This window comes from Oryctolagus cuniculus, chromosome 19, assembly GCF_051225735.1.
Source record: "Oryctolagus cuniculus isolate XC-2025 breed Fujian yellow rabbit chromosome 19, ASM5122573v1, whole genome shotgun sequence".
NCBI classification, from domain to species: Eukaryota; Metazoa; Chordata; class Mammalia; order Lagomorpha; family Leporidae; genus Oryctolagus; species Oryctolagus cuniculus.
Window position 1 is genome coordinate 45,132,667 of NC_142885.1, and position 15,155 is coordinate 45,147,821.

At 51.5% G+C, this 15,155-nt stretch overlaps 1 long non-coding RNA gene across 6 annotated transcripts in view; it reads right to left on the reverse strand.

Moving 5' to 3' along the window:
- Positions 1 to 15,155, reverse strand: part of LOC149120536 (uncharacterized) — a 111,637-nt gene that overhangs the window by 64,344 nt on the left and 32,138 nt on the right. For all 6 annotated transcript variants that reach the window (XR_016225918.1, XR_016225921.1, XR_016225916.1 and 3 more), the window contains one exon: positions 1,425 to 1,577. This is a non-coding gene — a long non-coding RNA (uncharacterized LOC149120536). The remainder of the gene's footprint in view (positions 1 to 1,424; positions 1,578 to 15,155) is intronic.

The window sequence follows — 15,155 nt, forward strand, 5'->3', positions numbered from 1 at the left end:
GGATTTATGTACATGTGCATGTAAGGTGTATATGTACATGCATGTATTGTGTGTGATATTTGCCTGTGACATGTATATGTTTGATGTTCATGTGTACATGTATGCGGTATTACATGTGAATGTATTGTGTTTATGTGGTATATACACAAATACATATATCTATATGGCAGAGCCATGTCTGCACTCACATGTCCACTGCAGCACTACTCACCACAGCCAAGACAATGGAAATGCATTAATGCCCCTTGGCAGGTGAACAGACAATGAATGGCAGCTGCGGCGCACCCAGGAATACCTGGACCCAAAACACCCACAGGAGGGTCTGTCATTTACAGCATGTTCATGGAGACGAAAGTCACGAACTGTATACGAGGACTCCTAAGTCCTTAAAACACAGGATTGAAATGTTCTTACTGGGGCTGGTGTTACAGCACGGGGGGTTAAGTCACCGCCTGTGTCCCCAGCACCCCATGTGAACACCAGTTTAAGTCTACTCCACTTCTGATCCAGTTCTCTGCTAACGTGCCTGGAAAAGGAGCAGGAAATGGTCCAAGCTTGGGCCCCTGACACACACTGGAAACCTAGATGGTGTTCCAGGTTCCTGACTTCTGCCAGGCACAGTCCCAGCCATTGTGCTACTTGGGGAGTGAACCAACAGATGCAAGATCTTTCTTCTCTCCCTCTCTGTGTGTTTGTGTGCGTGTGTGTGTGTGCACAAGCATCCCTGTGTGCGTCTCCCGAACACCACACCCATAACTGCCCTTCAACTAAATAAATAAATCTTAAAACACAAAAAAGGGAAGGGAAAGAAATACCAGAGAGCTGAGCTGTCTCCACCCCATGAGAATACAGCAAGGAGATGGCTGCCCTCACCAGGAACCCAACCATGCTAGTACCTGGGTTGATTTGCAATGCTGAGAACTGTCAGAAAATCCATGCCTGTGGTCGGGCCAGGCCAGGTGTGGGGTTGGTTACAGCAGCCTGAGCTGACTAACACACCCCCAAGACCTCTAGAAGAGCATGTGACAACCTGACACAGCTGACCCGTGAACTCACGTCGCCACATGGCCAGGCCTGGTGCGGCAGCAGATACAATTCCCATTGCCCCCAGCTCCAGCTCCTTACTGGTATCACCAGATGGGAGAACTCCATCATCACCACTGTGTGTCCCACCAACACAGCAGGTACACTTGGGGGGAAAAATCACAGCATTCCACTCCCTAGCAAATCTGGACAAGACAGTCAAGAGTGGGAATTGAGAAATTCTCTCTATAATGTGCCTGCAGTAAGCCATGCTGCTAACAAAGTGCCAGGGCGAGGTCTCAGATGGGCGAGTCACATGGCCGGAGGCAGGTGCCACAGAGAGCTGACTACAACACACACGTGGGAGCAGGTGAACTCTCAGGAATGAGGAAGCCGCTTACCGTCACTCAGGTCCTGCAGGAGACCCTCCTGGCAGGAGAAGTCCAGGCTCACTTTCATGGTGACAGTGAAGGTATCTGCCTGCCCAGGCTGCAGGGGAAACTGGGTGAGGGTTTCTTGCAGCTTCTAGCTCAGGAAGTCACCATACAGTTTCTCTGCAATGATAACAACAATAGTGATGTTGATGGTGATGGCAGAGCAGAGGCACAATGAGACTGACACCAACCCGGCTGGGAAATTCTGGCACACGCTCAAAACAAAGATGACAAGCATTCAAGATGTCAGCGAGCAAAAAGTCCAGGAAAAGTCCTGAATCAGAAGAGGCCGTGAGGCACAAAGAGGAGCGAGAATGCGTCATGCTCGGGCGCGGTACCCCCGCCTGGCCACCATCGCTCCTGTGGAGCTGTGGGACCTGCAGACGAAAAGAAGGCCTGTGGCTCTGGCAAGTGAAGCTAAGTTTCCCCACCGTGAACATTTTCTGTATTGTACTGCTGTGAGGGAAACAGACCCATGTTAAGCAGGGACACCGCTTCAGAGAAAGAAATCCAGAATCAGAAAGACACAGCTAAGAGCAGAGCCTCAGGCAGGGACAGCGAGGAAGCGGCCTTGGGCCTGGTGCACCGTGCAGAACGGTAAATCCTCAGAGCCGAGCTTTGTCCACAGACAGCATGGGGGGATGGCCACTGCATCATGGGCTGGTGAGAGGCTACCCACAGTGACCTCTGCAGAGAACGGGGCCGGGAGTCATCATCACTGCATCAGGGGCTGGTGCAGAGACTGCACAAGGTGACCTCTGCAGAGAACGGGGCCGGGGGTCATCATCACAAAGAGCAAGGCACCCTATGGAAGCACAGGAATTGACACAGGGGACACCCAGTGTGGCCTAGGAAGCGGCCATCCCTGCTTCATTAGCAACTGGAAGTGAGGTGTGAGACAGCCAACCAAGGCCCAGTATTCTCTGCAGCCAGCACACCTGGGAAAACTGACAACCTCCAATGGCTGCGCCACAAGGTCCCCTTCCAACTCTGCTCCAATGAGAAGCTCTCAGCCCCACTGCCCTCCTGCTCACAGGGGCAAGCACAGATGCTGCACAGCCCTGAGCAGTGAGGTCCAGTGTTCGGCCAGCCAGCAGAGCAACACACACACAAGGATCACATGAAGGTGGGTCGGTCATGGCTCCCGGGCAGTGCACTGCAGAGCCCAGCGTCCAGGTATGCAGCACCAGGAAACCTTCCCAGAGAGACTTGAGGGGAAGAGGAGAAGCCAGGGATGGTTAAGAGGAGGAGGATTCTGCTGGACTTGTGCTGTGTCCAGCACGATCTTGGTATGTGGCACAGCTTAACAGATGTCACGCTCAACACCGCCTTCACACACTGGCTTTGTGGTCTGCCTCCTGTGTAGCTGTAGCACGTGGGGACTGCAGACGTTCACAGCAGTTCTCCTTGGTAGGCACAGCACCGCCCTAGCCACAAAGATTGCTGAAGCCTTGTGTGTGTTCCTACTCTCCAGTCTGCACCACAGCCCTGAGGTCCAAACTACCCCAGGACACCTGCTCTGGGTGCTGTACCAACTCCAGTCAGAAGTTATGCCATTCTTCCCGCACCACGGATGGGACCGAGACCTTCCAGCAACCCAGGAAGTCTACAGACCTATTATGTGGATTTTAATGAACTCCACTATTTGCTTATTAGCCCAGTCAATCCATTCAGGAATGGAATGGGTAAGACATGCCAGGTGACAGAGAGCCAAATGGGCCTGCTTACTGGGACCAGTTCCAAGGCCCCAAGAACACAGGAAATGCAAGCTGACTGCCTCCATGGCCTGTGCATGAGCCACACCAGCAGCCACCCCCTTCCTAAGCACAGCCCATGTCAGACAAGTCACCAAGCCTTGAAAAACCTCACCTCCCAACATCCTCTCCAAGCTGTTTCTATGAGCCCAGTCTGTAAACAGCAGCCACTGTGTCAGCTGCCCGTTCACACAGCCATGGGTGGACAGGAAGAATTGGCAGGGCCTGAGCGAGTGCACCTGCAGTGGGAGGAGCGCACACACACTGAGGCGCCTCAGGAGGGCACTCCAGCCCCACATGCTGCCAGCTCTCCTCCACCAGCACAGCCTGCTGCCTCTGTGGAGAGGGCCAGGCCCAAGTTCTTCACAGTGGGGTCCAAACTGTCCTCCAGGGCCCCATTCACGGGCTCCGTTCTTGTGGGCCTTGTCTCCCCACACACATACACACAACCCTTCCACGCCCTGACAAGTAGGACACTATATCCAAGGGACTTATCCTCCTACCAACCAATCAGTCAATGGAAGGCACCAGCTTCAAGCACTGAGACCCAGCACCTGCCTGGAGAGGCAGGCACCGTGAGGGTTAGGAGCACCTTCTTCAGGACAGGGCACCTGGGCTCACCTGCCAGACCTGCCTGTGTGTCCTAGGTGAGCCACCAAACTTCTGTGTCTGCCAGTTTAGCCATCTGTAAGATGGGCTGTCATGCCATGTCAACGAGGTACAGGAAGCCAAGTGCTTCGAACACAACCCAGACTAGAACAGCACCTTGCCAGTGTTAGTGATTCCTCCCGTGCCTCAAAAACCCCTCTCTCCTTGCCTAAGTGAGTAGTCCCTACCCAGGATCACATGAGGATGAGCTAGCCCTCCAGAGTAGGACCCTGGCCCATCTTTCAACAGGCGCACTCTAGCACTAGCTGCCACCAGAGTTCTGCCCCTCCAGCCATGAACAGGACCTGGCACGGGGTAGCAGACAATAGTGAAAATAGCGTGGGCCAAGTCATGGCTTTCGGTTTATAATTCCGTTCGTAATTAGAACAGATGGAAACAAGTTCCACAGGAAAAGAAACAGGATGCCACACTGAAAGTACAATGTAATTTGAAATGCATAAAAGTACTCAAGTAGAAAAAAATCAAATTATATCTGTACACTAATATTAGTTTGTTTTGAGACATGGGATCATGGGAAATTTCAAATGGTTTTGCATTTTTTGAATTTTCTGCAATGAGCGTTTACCATGCTTTATAAAGAAATAAACATAAGGATACTTCAAGAAGTTCGCAAAAAATAGAATTAAAGGCTAAGTTTATTTTGATGCCAAAAAAAGATTTAAATGCTTGCATATAAAGAACCTCCAAACCGTTTATGAGAAATGTACATTATGAATAAAGCATGCATGGATTTCAAAAATGTTTGGCACCAAAATAAATTACTTTTAGTTCTGTTCTTCCATGAGCTTTGGGAAGTACCCTTGACCCTGCACACACACACACACACACACAAACACATATTATATAAACCTGCACTAACAGCTCTCTAAGTCTAGGCCCTTGTCCCCCTAACCTGGTTTCATGCAGGGAGAAGCCTGTGGGTCCAGCCTGCACATCCACTTGCAAGACCAACCACACCAAGGCCTGTGGCCCACCCAACAGAGAGAGGTGGGTGCTGAGCCAATGCAGATGCCCTCATGGTGCCCCACGCTACAGCAGGGCACTAAGGTTTCCTGGTGACAGGGGCAGCAAATCACAGGGACTGTGTGTCCCCAGGTCCCAGGCTCCTCTAAGCCAGCTCAATAAACTTCCCTGGGGCAATGGCTTAACTCTGTGGCAGCCATGCCCATTGGCAGGCAATCAGATGCCTACAAAGAGTTTGGCCAGGCTAAGGAAAAACTTACCCACATACACTAATTAAGTGAGCTCTGCCTCTCCACACCACTACTGCGCTCACTTGGCAAGGCAGGGACCATCCGGAGGGACCATCCAGCAGGAACAGCCCCAGGTAAGCAGGGCAGGAATTGGAGCAACTGCCTAGTGAGCAGCTTCCCAACAGAGACGCTCCATCCCAAGTCATAAAAGAACTGATCATCAGGTCGGCGCCCTGGCTGACTAGGCTAATCCTCCACCTGCGGAACCAGCACCCAAATTCCAGTCCCGGTTGGGGCGCGGGATTCTGTCCCGGTTGCTACTCTTCCAGTCCAGCTCTCTGTGGTGGCCTGAGAGTGCAGTGGAGCACAGCTCAGGTCCTTCTGCCCTGCAACCCCATGAGAGACCAGGAGGAAGCACCTGGCTCCTGGCTTCAGATCCGCACAATGTGCCTGCCATATTGGCCACTTGGGGAGTGAACCAACGGAAAAAGGAAGACGTTTCTCTCTGTCTCTCTCACTCTCTCTCTCTCACTGTCTAACGCTGCTTATAAAAAAAAAGAGCTGATCACAGCACAGAGTTCCAGCAATTTGCCCAAAGCCAAGCAGCTGGGAAGTCATGGAACCAGGAGTCTGCATGGCAATGGGCTCCTCCTGCCTATCTGAGGCCCTGAATAGAGACGGAGTGAACTCCAAACTGGAGGCTGTGTACAAGGGAACTTCATGGAGGACATGCAGAAAACAACACGGAACACTCAAGTATGGGAGCTCTGGTGTCCGCCGACCTGAGTGTGAAGCCCAGCTTTGCCCTTCAGCAGCTCTTGGGACAGGGAGGGCTGTGAGTCCTCTGTCAGCCAAGATGCCCTGTCCTCAGAGGAGGTGGAAATGGAGTCCGCATGATGGTAACACGAAGCAAGGCGAAGACTTAGCACAACAACACAGCACCCAGAAACTGCTAGGATGATGGATGAGAAAGCCCAGGCCCCAGTGAGGTGTGCTTCTCACATTCCACACTGCCCGTTTCACTTGTGCTAGGAGCTCATTGCACAGCCGCAAAGGAGCATCATGGCAGGCAGGAGGCAAGGTTCTGAGGACAAGGAGACCAGGAAGACGTGACCCCTGCCCTCAAGAGGGGTCAGGGGACAGGTCCCTGACTGCACAGTGTTAGCCCCCAACATAGACCAGATGGAGATGAGGCTCCCGTGAATCTGACTAATGTGTAAATATCACCACCACTGCATCATAGAGAACAGGGACAGTAACTGTCTGCTGAATTCACTGCCCACATCTGGGGGCACAGAACTAAAGGAAGACTCATTGCCCAGTGGCTTGAACTGCTGGGTCCCAGACTTGGCGGCTGCCCATCTAGCCTATCAGAAGTCCATAACTAGTGGGGCAGAGAGCTACATGTTACAACCAGCTACAGCACTCTCCTCGCCTGTCTAGAGGGCTTTTACTTCCTCAAAAGTGCTTCACTGGAGAGATGAACTCTGGGGCTGAGGCCACAGAGCCCTAGGGGCAGGGCGAACAAGAGGCGGTGGTGTGTGGCAGAGGACGGAGGTGGGAGGAACATCAACCCTGAGTATAGATGACCTGCAGGAGGCACCTGCCAACCACAACCCCAAAGGAAGGGGAGGAGCAGTCGGCAAACGTGGGCTCAGTGCTAAGTGCTGTCACCGAAACACCACGAGCCAGGCAGCTGGGGTTGGTGTGCTCCCCTGAGCAGGTACCTAGTAAGATCGGTGTATATATTTTCCCCCTGACTTCTGCATGGGCTCTGCTCCCCATCCCATTCAAGGAGGGCACCAAGTCCACACAGCATCCAGCACTCTGTGGTCCAACCCTGACCGCAAGCCTGTGAAACGGTGCCATTCTTTCAAGTATAATTCTTTTCGTGAGTGTGGTGCACCAAGACCCCGGGATAACCATCTGGGAATCTGGCAGCCAGTGGTCTCCAAACTGCAGGGCCAGGCATCCTGCGTTCTCCTGCCCTTCTGCCCTGCTCACTTAGCTCCCATCTGTACTCCCAACCAGCGGAACTTAGCAAGCCCCACAGCGTGCGCCTAAAGGCCTTCCACTTTCTCTTGAGATCAAACTTCTCCATCATGACCCTGGGAAGAAAGCCATTGCCATCTGGCACACAGTAGGCCACCAGGCTAGAGGGCTCATAGTCACTCAGGAGTTTCCAGGTCCTTCTAGGAGACACACCCAGAAATCCACTCACTGTGGCAAGTGGTGTGGAGCAGGAAAACATAGGATGTATAACAAGAGCTCCATTCCATTAGGTGAGCGGGTCTGACTCCTACACCCCACCGGGAGTCCCCCAGCAGGGTTTATGTCCTAAGCACATGCCTGGTGTGGCGACTGGCATGTAAACATGGTGCACATACGTTCAACTGTTGCCAAGTGAGCTGAGCAACTCTGCAATAGAGGACAAGCACACCATGTAAGGTTGGAGAGGTGGAATTCATTCCGCTGGATGGGGAAGCTAAGCATTCGGGAGGGGACACATGGCCTGGGCTGCGGAGAGGACAGAACTGGACATGCACAGAGGACAGCCAGGAATGAGTGGAGCCCAGCAAGCAGTGAGTGCAGAGGCCTGGAGCCTAGTGGCACAGAGGTGGGTCCGACTCATCCTGCAGTCTCCAGGGCACAGGCATCACCAGCAGTGGGAGGCACTCACTGTGGGCTCACCCAGCAAAAGATGAACAGCTGATGGCAAAGGACAGACACCCGAACAGGCAGAGGCAGTAATGGTGGGGAAGGGGAGTGGAACGCAAAACCCCTCCCTGGACAGCCCCGCCCTGTCCCTCTGCTTGCACAGGACATGCTGCACCTGCCCCTCTACAGCTTCGGCACCACATCCTCAGCCACATGAGGACACAGATCACAGTCCCTGAAGCACAGTGGGCACCAGGGGAGAACAGAGGCAGAAATGTGGGCAGGGAGCCTCTGAATGTAGGCTAAGAAACTGAGTAGAGGAAAACGATTTTAAAATGTTCAAGAAAGGTGGGGGCCCGCGCTGTGGCAGGGCAGGCTAAGCCTCCACCAGTGACGTCAGTATCTCATATAGGCACCCGTTAGAGTCCCAGCTGTTCCACTTCTGGCAAAGCAGCAAAGGATGGCCCAAGTGCTTGGGGACCTGCCACCCATGCAGGAGACCCAGAAGAAGCAGCTGGCTCCTGGCTTCAGTTTGGTTCAGTTCTCGCTGTCGTGACCCTCTGGAGAGTGAACCAGCAGATGAAATATTTCTCTCTCACTCTCTCACTCTGCCTTTCAAATAAATAAAATAAAATAATTTTTTTTTCTTAAAAAGAGTTCAAGGGGCCGGCCCTGTGGCATAGTGGTTAAAGCTGTTGCCTGCAGTACAGGCATCCCATATGGCTACCAGCTCAAGTCCTGGCTGCTCCTCTGCCAATCTAGCTCCCTGCTAATGCACATGGGAAAGCAGGAGAGGATGGCCTACATGCTTCGGCCCCTGCACCACATGGGAAACCGGGATGGAGTTCCAGGTTCCTGGCTTCAACCTGGCCAAGCCCTGGCCATTACAGCCAATTGGGGAGTGATCCAGCAGATAATCTCTTTCTTTGTCTTTCCCCTATCTTTGTAACTCGGGCTCTAAAGTAAATAAATGAAATTCTTGTAAGATAGATAGTTGATAGATAGAAAGAAAGAAAGATAGAAAGATAGATAGATAGATAGATAGATAGATAGATAGATAGATAGAAAGATATGTAGATCTGATGTCTCCCAGGCATCAGCAGACCAGGGCAGCAAACCTCAGCTCTTGTCCCCACTCACAGGGGTGGTAACACAGCAGTCACTCTTCAGACACTCTGGGGAATTACTCATTCTGGAATTACTGCATGAGGGGAAGACTAGATCCCAGTGAGTATCAGGGAGCACATTAAGCCTCCAGCAGTCAAATGGCTCAAGCCAAGTCAGGCAGCTGGTCACTAGCAGCAACCCAGCATACGATCCACCCCGGCACAAGGTCAGAATGTCAGTGACGCTCCAGGTCTCACACACAGAACCCTGGGAGGCCAAAATGAGGACACTCTGACAGACACCGAAAACTCAGCTTATGCTGTAGGAAACTCTGTGCCTTACATGATGTGAGCAAGTTACATGCAGTGCCACACTCTGGGACCATCTGATGCCAAAAAACCAAAGCCTTTATGGCTAACACACAGCTGTGGGCACCAGATTCAAGACCAGGCCCTGCCTCAAAGGATGCCCTTCCTGTTTGTTTCTGTGCTACCAGACAGAATGAGGAAAGCACCTTCTCAAAATCCCACAGAGGGACGTGCTGCCAGAGGGAACAGGAGAAACAGAAGTCAACTGTGGGGCGCACGTCACTCATTCTCCCCCTGAGAAAAGTGGTGTCAGCATCTTAACACCGAGTAGCACTGGATGACAACACAGAGACCACTCAGCTCTGCCTGTACTTGCTGGCTTCTCCCTGTGCCCAGGCTGAGCTCCAGCATCTGTGGGAAAAGACGCAGCCCAAGAAGCTCGGCCCAATCAAAACCTGCATGAATCTTCAATTATGCTGGCATGGAGTCATCACTTCTTGTTGAAGAAAAATGACATCCAGGAGTGTGTGGGCGTGTGGCTACATATGTGCATGTGTCTGCATGTGTGCACACCCTTGCACACATGGATGACAGGACATTTGTAGGAAAGCTTAAACAACCAGTAGACTTTTCTGAATCTGGGACTATTTAAGCAAGAGTGAGAGTTGACATCTTCCCAAGTCTACAAAGGACAACTTGTTGCCCCTGAATTATAAGTAAAGGGTGAAATCACTAGACAATCCTGGACCTGAAATGTGGTGGAGTGTAATGGTTCATCTACCTGGAAGGAATATGTACATGTGGGGACAAAAGACTCCACTAAGAGACTATTGAAACTCAGAGTAGAGTGTGGTAAAGTGGCAGGAGAGAACATCAGCAGCCTATTTGTATACACAGACAATGGGATGGCTGAGAAAGGACTTCCAATGCCATCTCACTAGTCCAAGTAATCAATTTCTGCTCACAATTGATCATAATGATAGGAATAAGAGACACAGGGAGCACATAAACAAGACTAGTGCCTGCAAATACTAACTGATAGAATAAAAAAGGGAGAGAACGATCCAACATGGGAAGCCAGATACACAGCAGACTCATAGAATGACAGATGTCCTAAACAGCACTCTGGCCTCAGAATCAGCCCTAAAGGCATTCAGATCTGGCTGAAAAGCCCATGAGAGTATTTCAGGCATGGAAAGCCAAGACACTCTGGAAAAAAAAAAAAACCCTAAATGAAAGATCTCCACGAGTGAGATCCCAGTGGAAAGAACAGGTCTTCAAAGAAGGAGGTACCTTTCACTGAAGGGAGGAGAGAACCTCCACTTTGACAATGACCTTGCCTAAATATCAGAGTCAGTGAACTCAAAAGGCTTCCATAGCCTTGGCAACTCATGACAAGAGCCTAGGGTGATTACTGATGCCATAAACAGGAGGGTCAATTTGAAAAGTCAACAACAGGAGTCACTGTGCACTTACTCCTCATGTAGGATCTCTATCGTTAATGCGTTGTACATTGTGATTTAATGCTATAACTAGTACTCAAAAAGTATTTTTCACTTTGTGTTTCTGTGTGGGTGCAAACTGTTGAAATCTTTATATAAAGAGAATTGAAAATGAATCTTGATGTGAATGGAAGGGGAGAGGGAGCGGAAGAGGGGAGGGTTGCGGGTGGGAGGATTGTTCTGGGGGGGGGGAGCCATAGTAATCCATAATCTGTACTTTGGAAATTTATATTCATTAAATAATAGTTAAAAAAAAAAGAAAACTCAGTCAACCTGACAAAACGTTTATCCACAGGAAGCAGGGGAAAAAAGGAGAACAGACTCAAGTGACTTGACAAAAGAAACGACAGAGAGGACATCACTACCAACCTTGCCAAAATAATGATCCAAAAACACTATGGAAAAACCACGGCACAAGGATTTCGTCAACCTACATAGAGTATATTGACTCACAGAAAGATGCAAACCACTAAAACTGGATACAATGAAACAAGAAACTCTGAATACACTTATAGTTTGCAAAGAGACTGTAGTAGCAGGGAAACCAAAACAAACAAACCAAACAGCCATGAAGAAAAGTCCAGGTCCAGATGGCTCCACCGGTGAGAATGCCCATGGAAAAGATAAATAAAATCCGTGATTACCAAACCCTTCCCAAAAATCAGACCAGCCTGATCCCAACATCCAAAACAAGCACATCATAAGGAAAATGGCACACACATATCTGTCATGAATGTGTCACATGCCTCAACAAAATATTACCAGACGCCACCCAGAAGCACACCCAAAGCTTAGCACACTGTGCGCAACTGACAGTTACTCCGGAAATGCAAGGGTGGCTACCCTACAAAATCAATCATTTCCAGAACAGAATACACATGGGGAAAGCCCACAAACTATCCCGATAGACACAGAAAACCTAGTTCACAAAAACGTCCATGACGTTTGTGATACAAAAACACAAATCATCACATCAGGAACGGAACATACACCTCGGCCCGACAAGGCTCTTTCGTGAAAAGCCCACAGAGCGCGAACGTCACAAACAACGCGAGGAACCCGAAACTGGCCTCCTAGACCAGGAAACAGACACGCACTTTCGCTCTCCTTCCTCCCATCAACAGTCTCTGACGTCTAGAGCAGGGCGGCTGGGCCCTCCAAAAGCAAACAGACGGGAACGCGGGGCCGTTCCGGGAGGAGACCGAGCCACCTCTGCTCTCGCACAGCTGCTCGCACCCTGGGGACCCATCCAGACCGTCCACACAGCACGACCGCGACCCCACCCGCGCCTTCGGGACCCAAGAGCAACAGGCACACGGCCAGCCAAGACGCCCAGCGGGTAACCGCAACAGCCGCGCGTCACTCACCTCCAAGGGGGTCCGGTCTGCTGCCGGGTCAGAGGTCCACGAAGGCCGTTGCTTCCAGAAGGGGCCAAAGAAGAGCAACGCGCCTGGGAAACGGCACGGAAGCCTCGGACGCGCAGCCTCTCCTGATCTGGCCTGACCCTGGGGACGCTGGCTCTCCCTCAGGCTCGGCCAGCAGCGTCGAGGACGGCTCCTCTCCTCACGGCTTGCGCAGGCTCCCAGGCAGGAGCGGACGCAGTGCTGACTCCCAGTGGCACCCCACGGGGCAGTCGGCGCCAGGCCTACAGGTGCACTTCCAGGTCACAGCGCCAGGCGCAGGCGCACTCCCCACGGGCCGTCACCATGGCAACCCAGGACGCACCTGCACACTGCTGCATCCAGCGTCCCAAGCCCCAAGACCGCTTCCAGTCCAACTCTCCAGGCTACGACCAGGGACGCAGACGCTGATGGCCCAAGTTCTCTGGACCCAACCTCCCTGCCTCGTGGGAGTCCTCAATGGACCTCCTGCCTCGTGCCTCCTGCATTCTACTTCCTGGCTTCTGCCTGGCCCAGCACTGCTCGATCGTTGCAGCCACTTGGGTAGAGAAGCAGTGCAGTGGGCATCGCCAGCACTCTCTGTCTCTCTCTGTCTCTGTCTCTCTCTCTCTCTCTCTTTCTTAGTGATCGTCCATCTGGAGGTTCACCCTCAAGGTGGCTAAAAAGGCTGGGACTGGGACAAAAGCCAGGGGCTGAAGCAGAAGCCAGGGACTTTAGCTGGCGCTCTATTCTGGGTTCAGGGGCCTAAGTCCTTGGGCCATCTCCCTCTGCTTTCCCAGCAGGTTAGCAGACTTCTGGATCCCACAGCAAACGGCTTCTGGGAGGACGGTCGGCACTGTGAGGTAGCAGGTAAAGCTACTGCCCGCAGTGCTGGCATCCCATAAGGGCGCCAGTTCGTAGCAGCCATTTGGGGGGTGAACCAACGGAAGGAAGACCTTTCTCTCTTTCTCTCCCTCTCTCACTGTCTAATTCTGCCTGTCAAAAATAAATTAAAAAATTTACAAAATTGAATTTATTTTATAAATCTGTATTCTCATTTTAAAGTAGCTTAAGCCTTTTCCGTATAATGAAGGTTTTTTTATATAAATGTCACTTTCATTATTTTTTTAAAGGTTATTTATTTGAGAGGCAGCAGCTAAGCCAGTAGCTGGGACACCCACATCTCCCATCAGAGTGCCTGGTTCAAGTGCTGGACACTGTGATCCCAACCCTTCTTCCTACTAACGCACACCCTGGGAGGCAGCAGATGGTGGCACAAGTTCCTGTCACTCACATGCGAGACCTGGATTCAGATCTAGGCTCCTGGCTTTGGCCTGGCCCAGCCCTAGCTGTTGTGGGTATTTGGGGAATGAACCAGAATATGGAGGATTCCTCCCTCTCTCTCCCTCTCCCTCCCTCCCTCTCTCCCTTCCTATCTCCCTCCCTCCCTTGAAATAAAATGAAAAAAAAGTTTTTAAATTACATAAAAAAGAGTAAAAATAGCCATCCATCAACTATTGATCTACAATCACTATTTTGGAACAATTCAGCATTCACTTTACTTCACATTCACTTCCTTTTTGTCTCCTGAATTATATCAAATAAATGAAGACAATTTCATTCTATTTTTCCAAGAACTTATATGATTAAGGACAGCATGGGCCAGCACTGGCACTATGGCAATGCGTGTTAAAGCCCTGGCCTGAAGTGTCGACATCCCATATGGGTGCCCGTTGAAGTCCCAGCTGCTCCTCTTCCAATCCAGCTCTCTGCTATGGCCTGGGAAAGCAGTGGAGGATCGCCCAAGTCCTTGGGCCCCTGTACCTCCCTGGGAGACCAGGAAGAAGCTCCTGGCTTCGGATCAGCGCATCTCCGGCCATTGCGGCATTCTGGGGAGTGAACCAGGGAATGGACAATCTCTCTCTCTGTCTCTACCTCTCTCTGTAACTCTGGCTTTCAAATAAATAAAATAAATGTTGAAAAATAAAGGACAGTGCATAGCACTGGATTGTTCTCTCTCTTCTGTCTTTAAGGAACAACATTCTTTCCAACGTTTCTAAAAAACGGGGATTGAAATACCAGTATCTACCTTACAGAGTCGGTGGGAGAGGGCACCTAATGACGCCCAGCACCATGGACTCCCCCCATACATCCACGGCATCCAGCAGCCTATTCTCTGCTGCAAATGGCAACACCTCATTCCAGAAGCCTGTGAGCCCTGTGAGTCCTTGCCAAGGAGCAAACGGGGCCCACATGTGCTCCCCAGTTAAATGCATCTGAGAGGGGCAGACTGAGAGCCACTGAAGGGTCAGCTCCAGCTGGCAGGAGGCCACAGATGAGCCTCTGCCCCTGAGCCAGAAGCTGTCCCTAGATGAAGGCTTCACGGTGGCCTCCTGACTGCACAGGTGGAACTGCAAGTGATAATTCACAGCCTGGACCAAAATCCCCAAGGGCCTTGGCTGTCCACCTTGCTCTCCCATGACACTGGCTTCTTCTGCCTTTTTCTGTGCAAACAATCATCATTGTACTTCTGTTAACCATGATCAGCAAGGAGGGCATCACACACACACGAGTCCTGTCCCACATATGTGTGTGGCTCCCTCATTGCATTTACAAACCACAGGGTATCCAGCCAGCGCCGTGGCTCAATAGGCTAACCCTCCACCTAGCGACGCATCCACACTGGGTTCTAGTCCCGGTCGGGATGACGGATTCTTTCCCGGATGCCCCTCTTCCCGGCCAGCTCTCTGCTGTGGCCCGGGAAGGCAGTGGAGGATGGCCCAAGTGCTTGGGCCTTGCACCCCATGGGAGACCAGGAGAAGCACCTGTTTCCTGCCTTCGGATCAGCGCGGTGCACCAGCTGCAGCGTGCCAGCCGTGGCATCCATTGGAGGGTGAACCAATGGTAAAAGGAAGACCTTTTACTCTGTCTCTCTCTCTCTCACTATCCACTCTGCCTGTTAAAAAAAATGGGGGGTATCCAGCATGCTACTTCTGATTTGCTTTTATTTCTAAAGACAGAGGAAGGTGTTCCCATATGTGAGCCACAATCTGCCACTTCATTCTCCACTTAGGATGGCAGAGGGAATGCCTGAGCCTTTCCCATGACAGACGCCAAGGCTACAACAC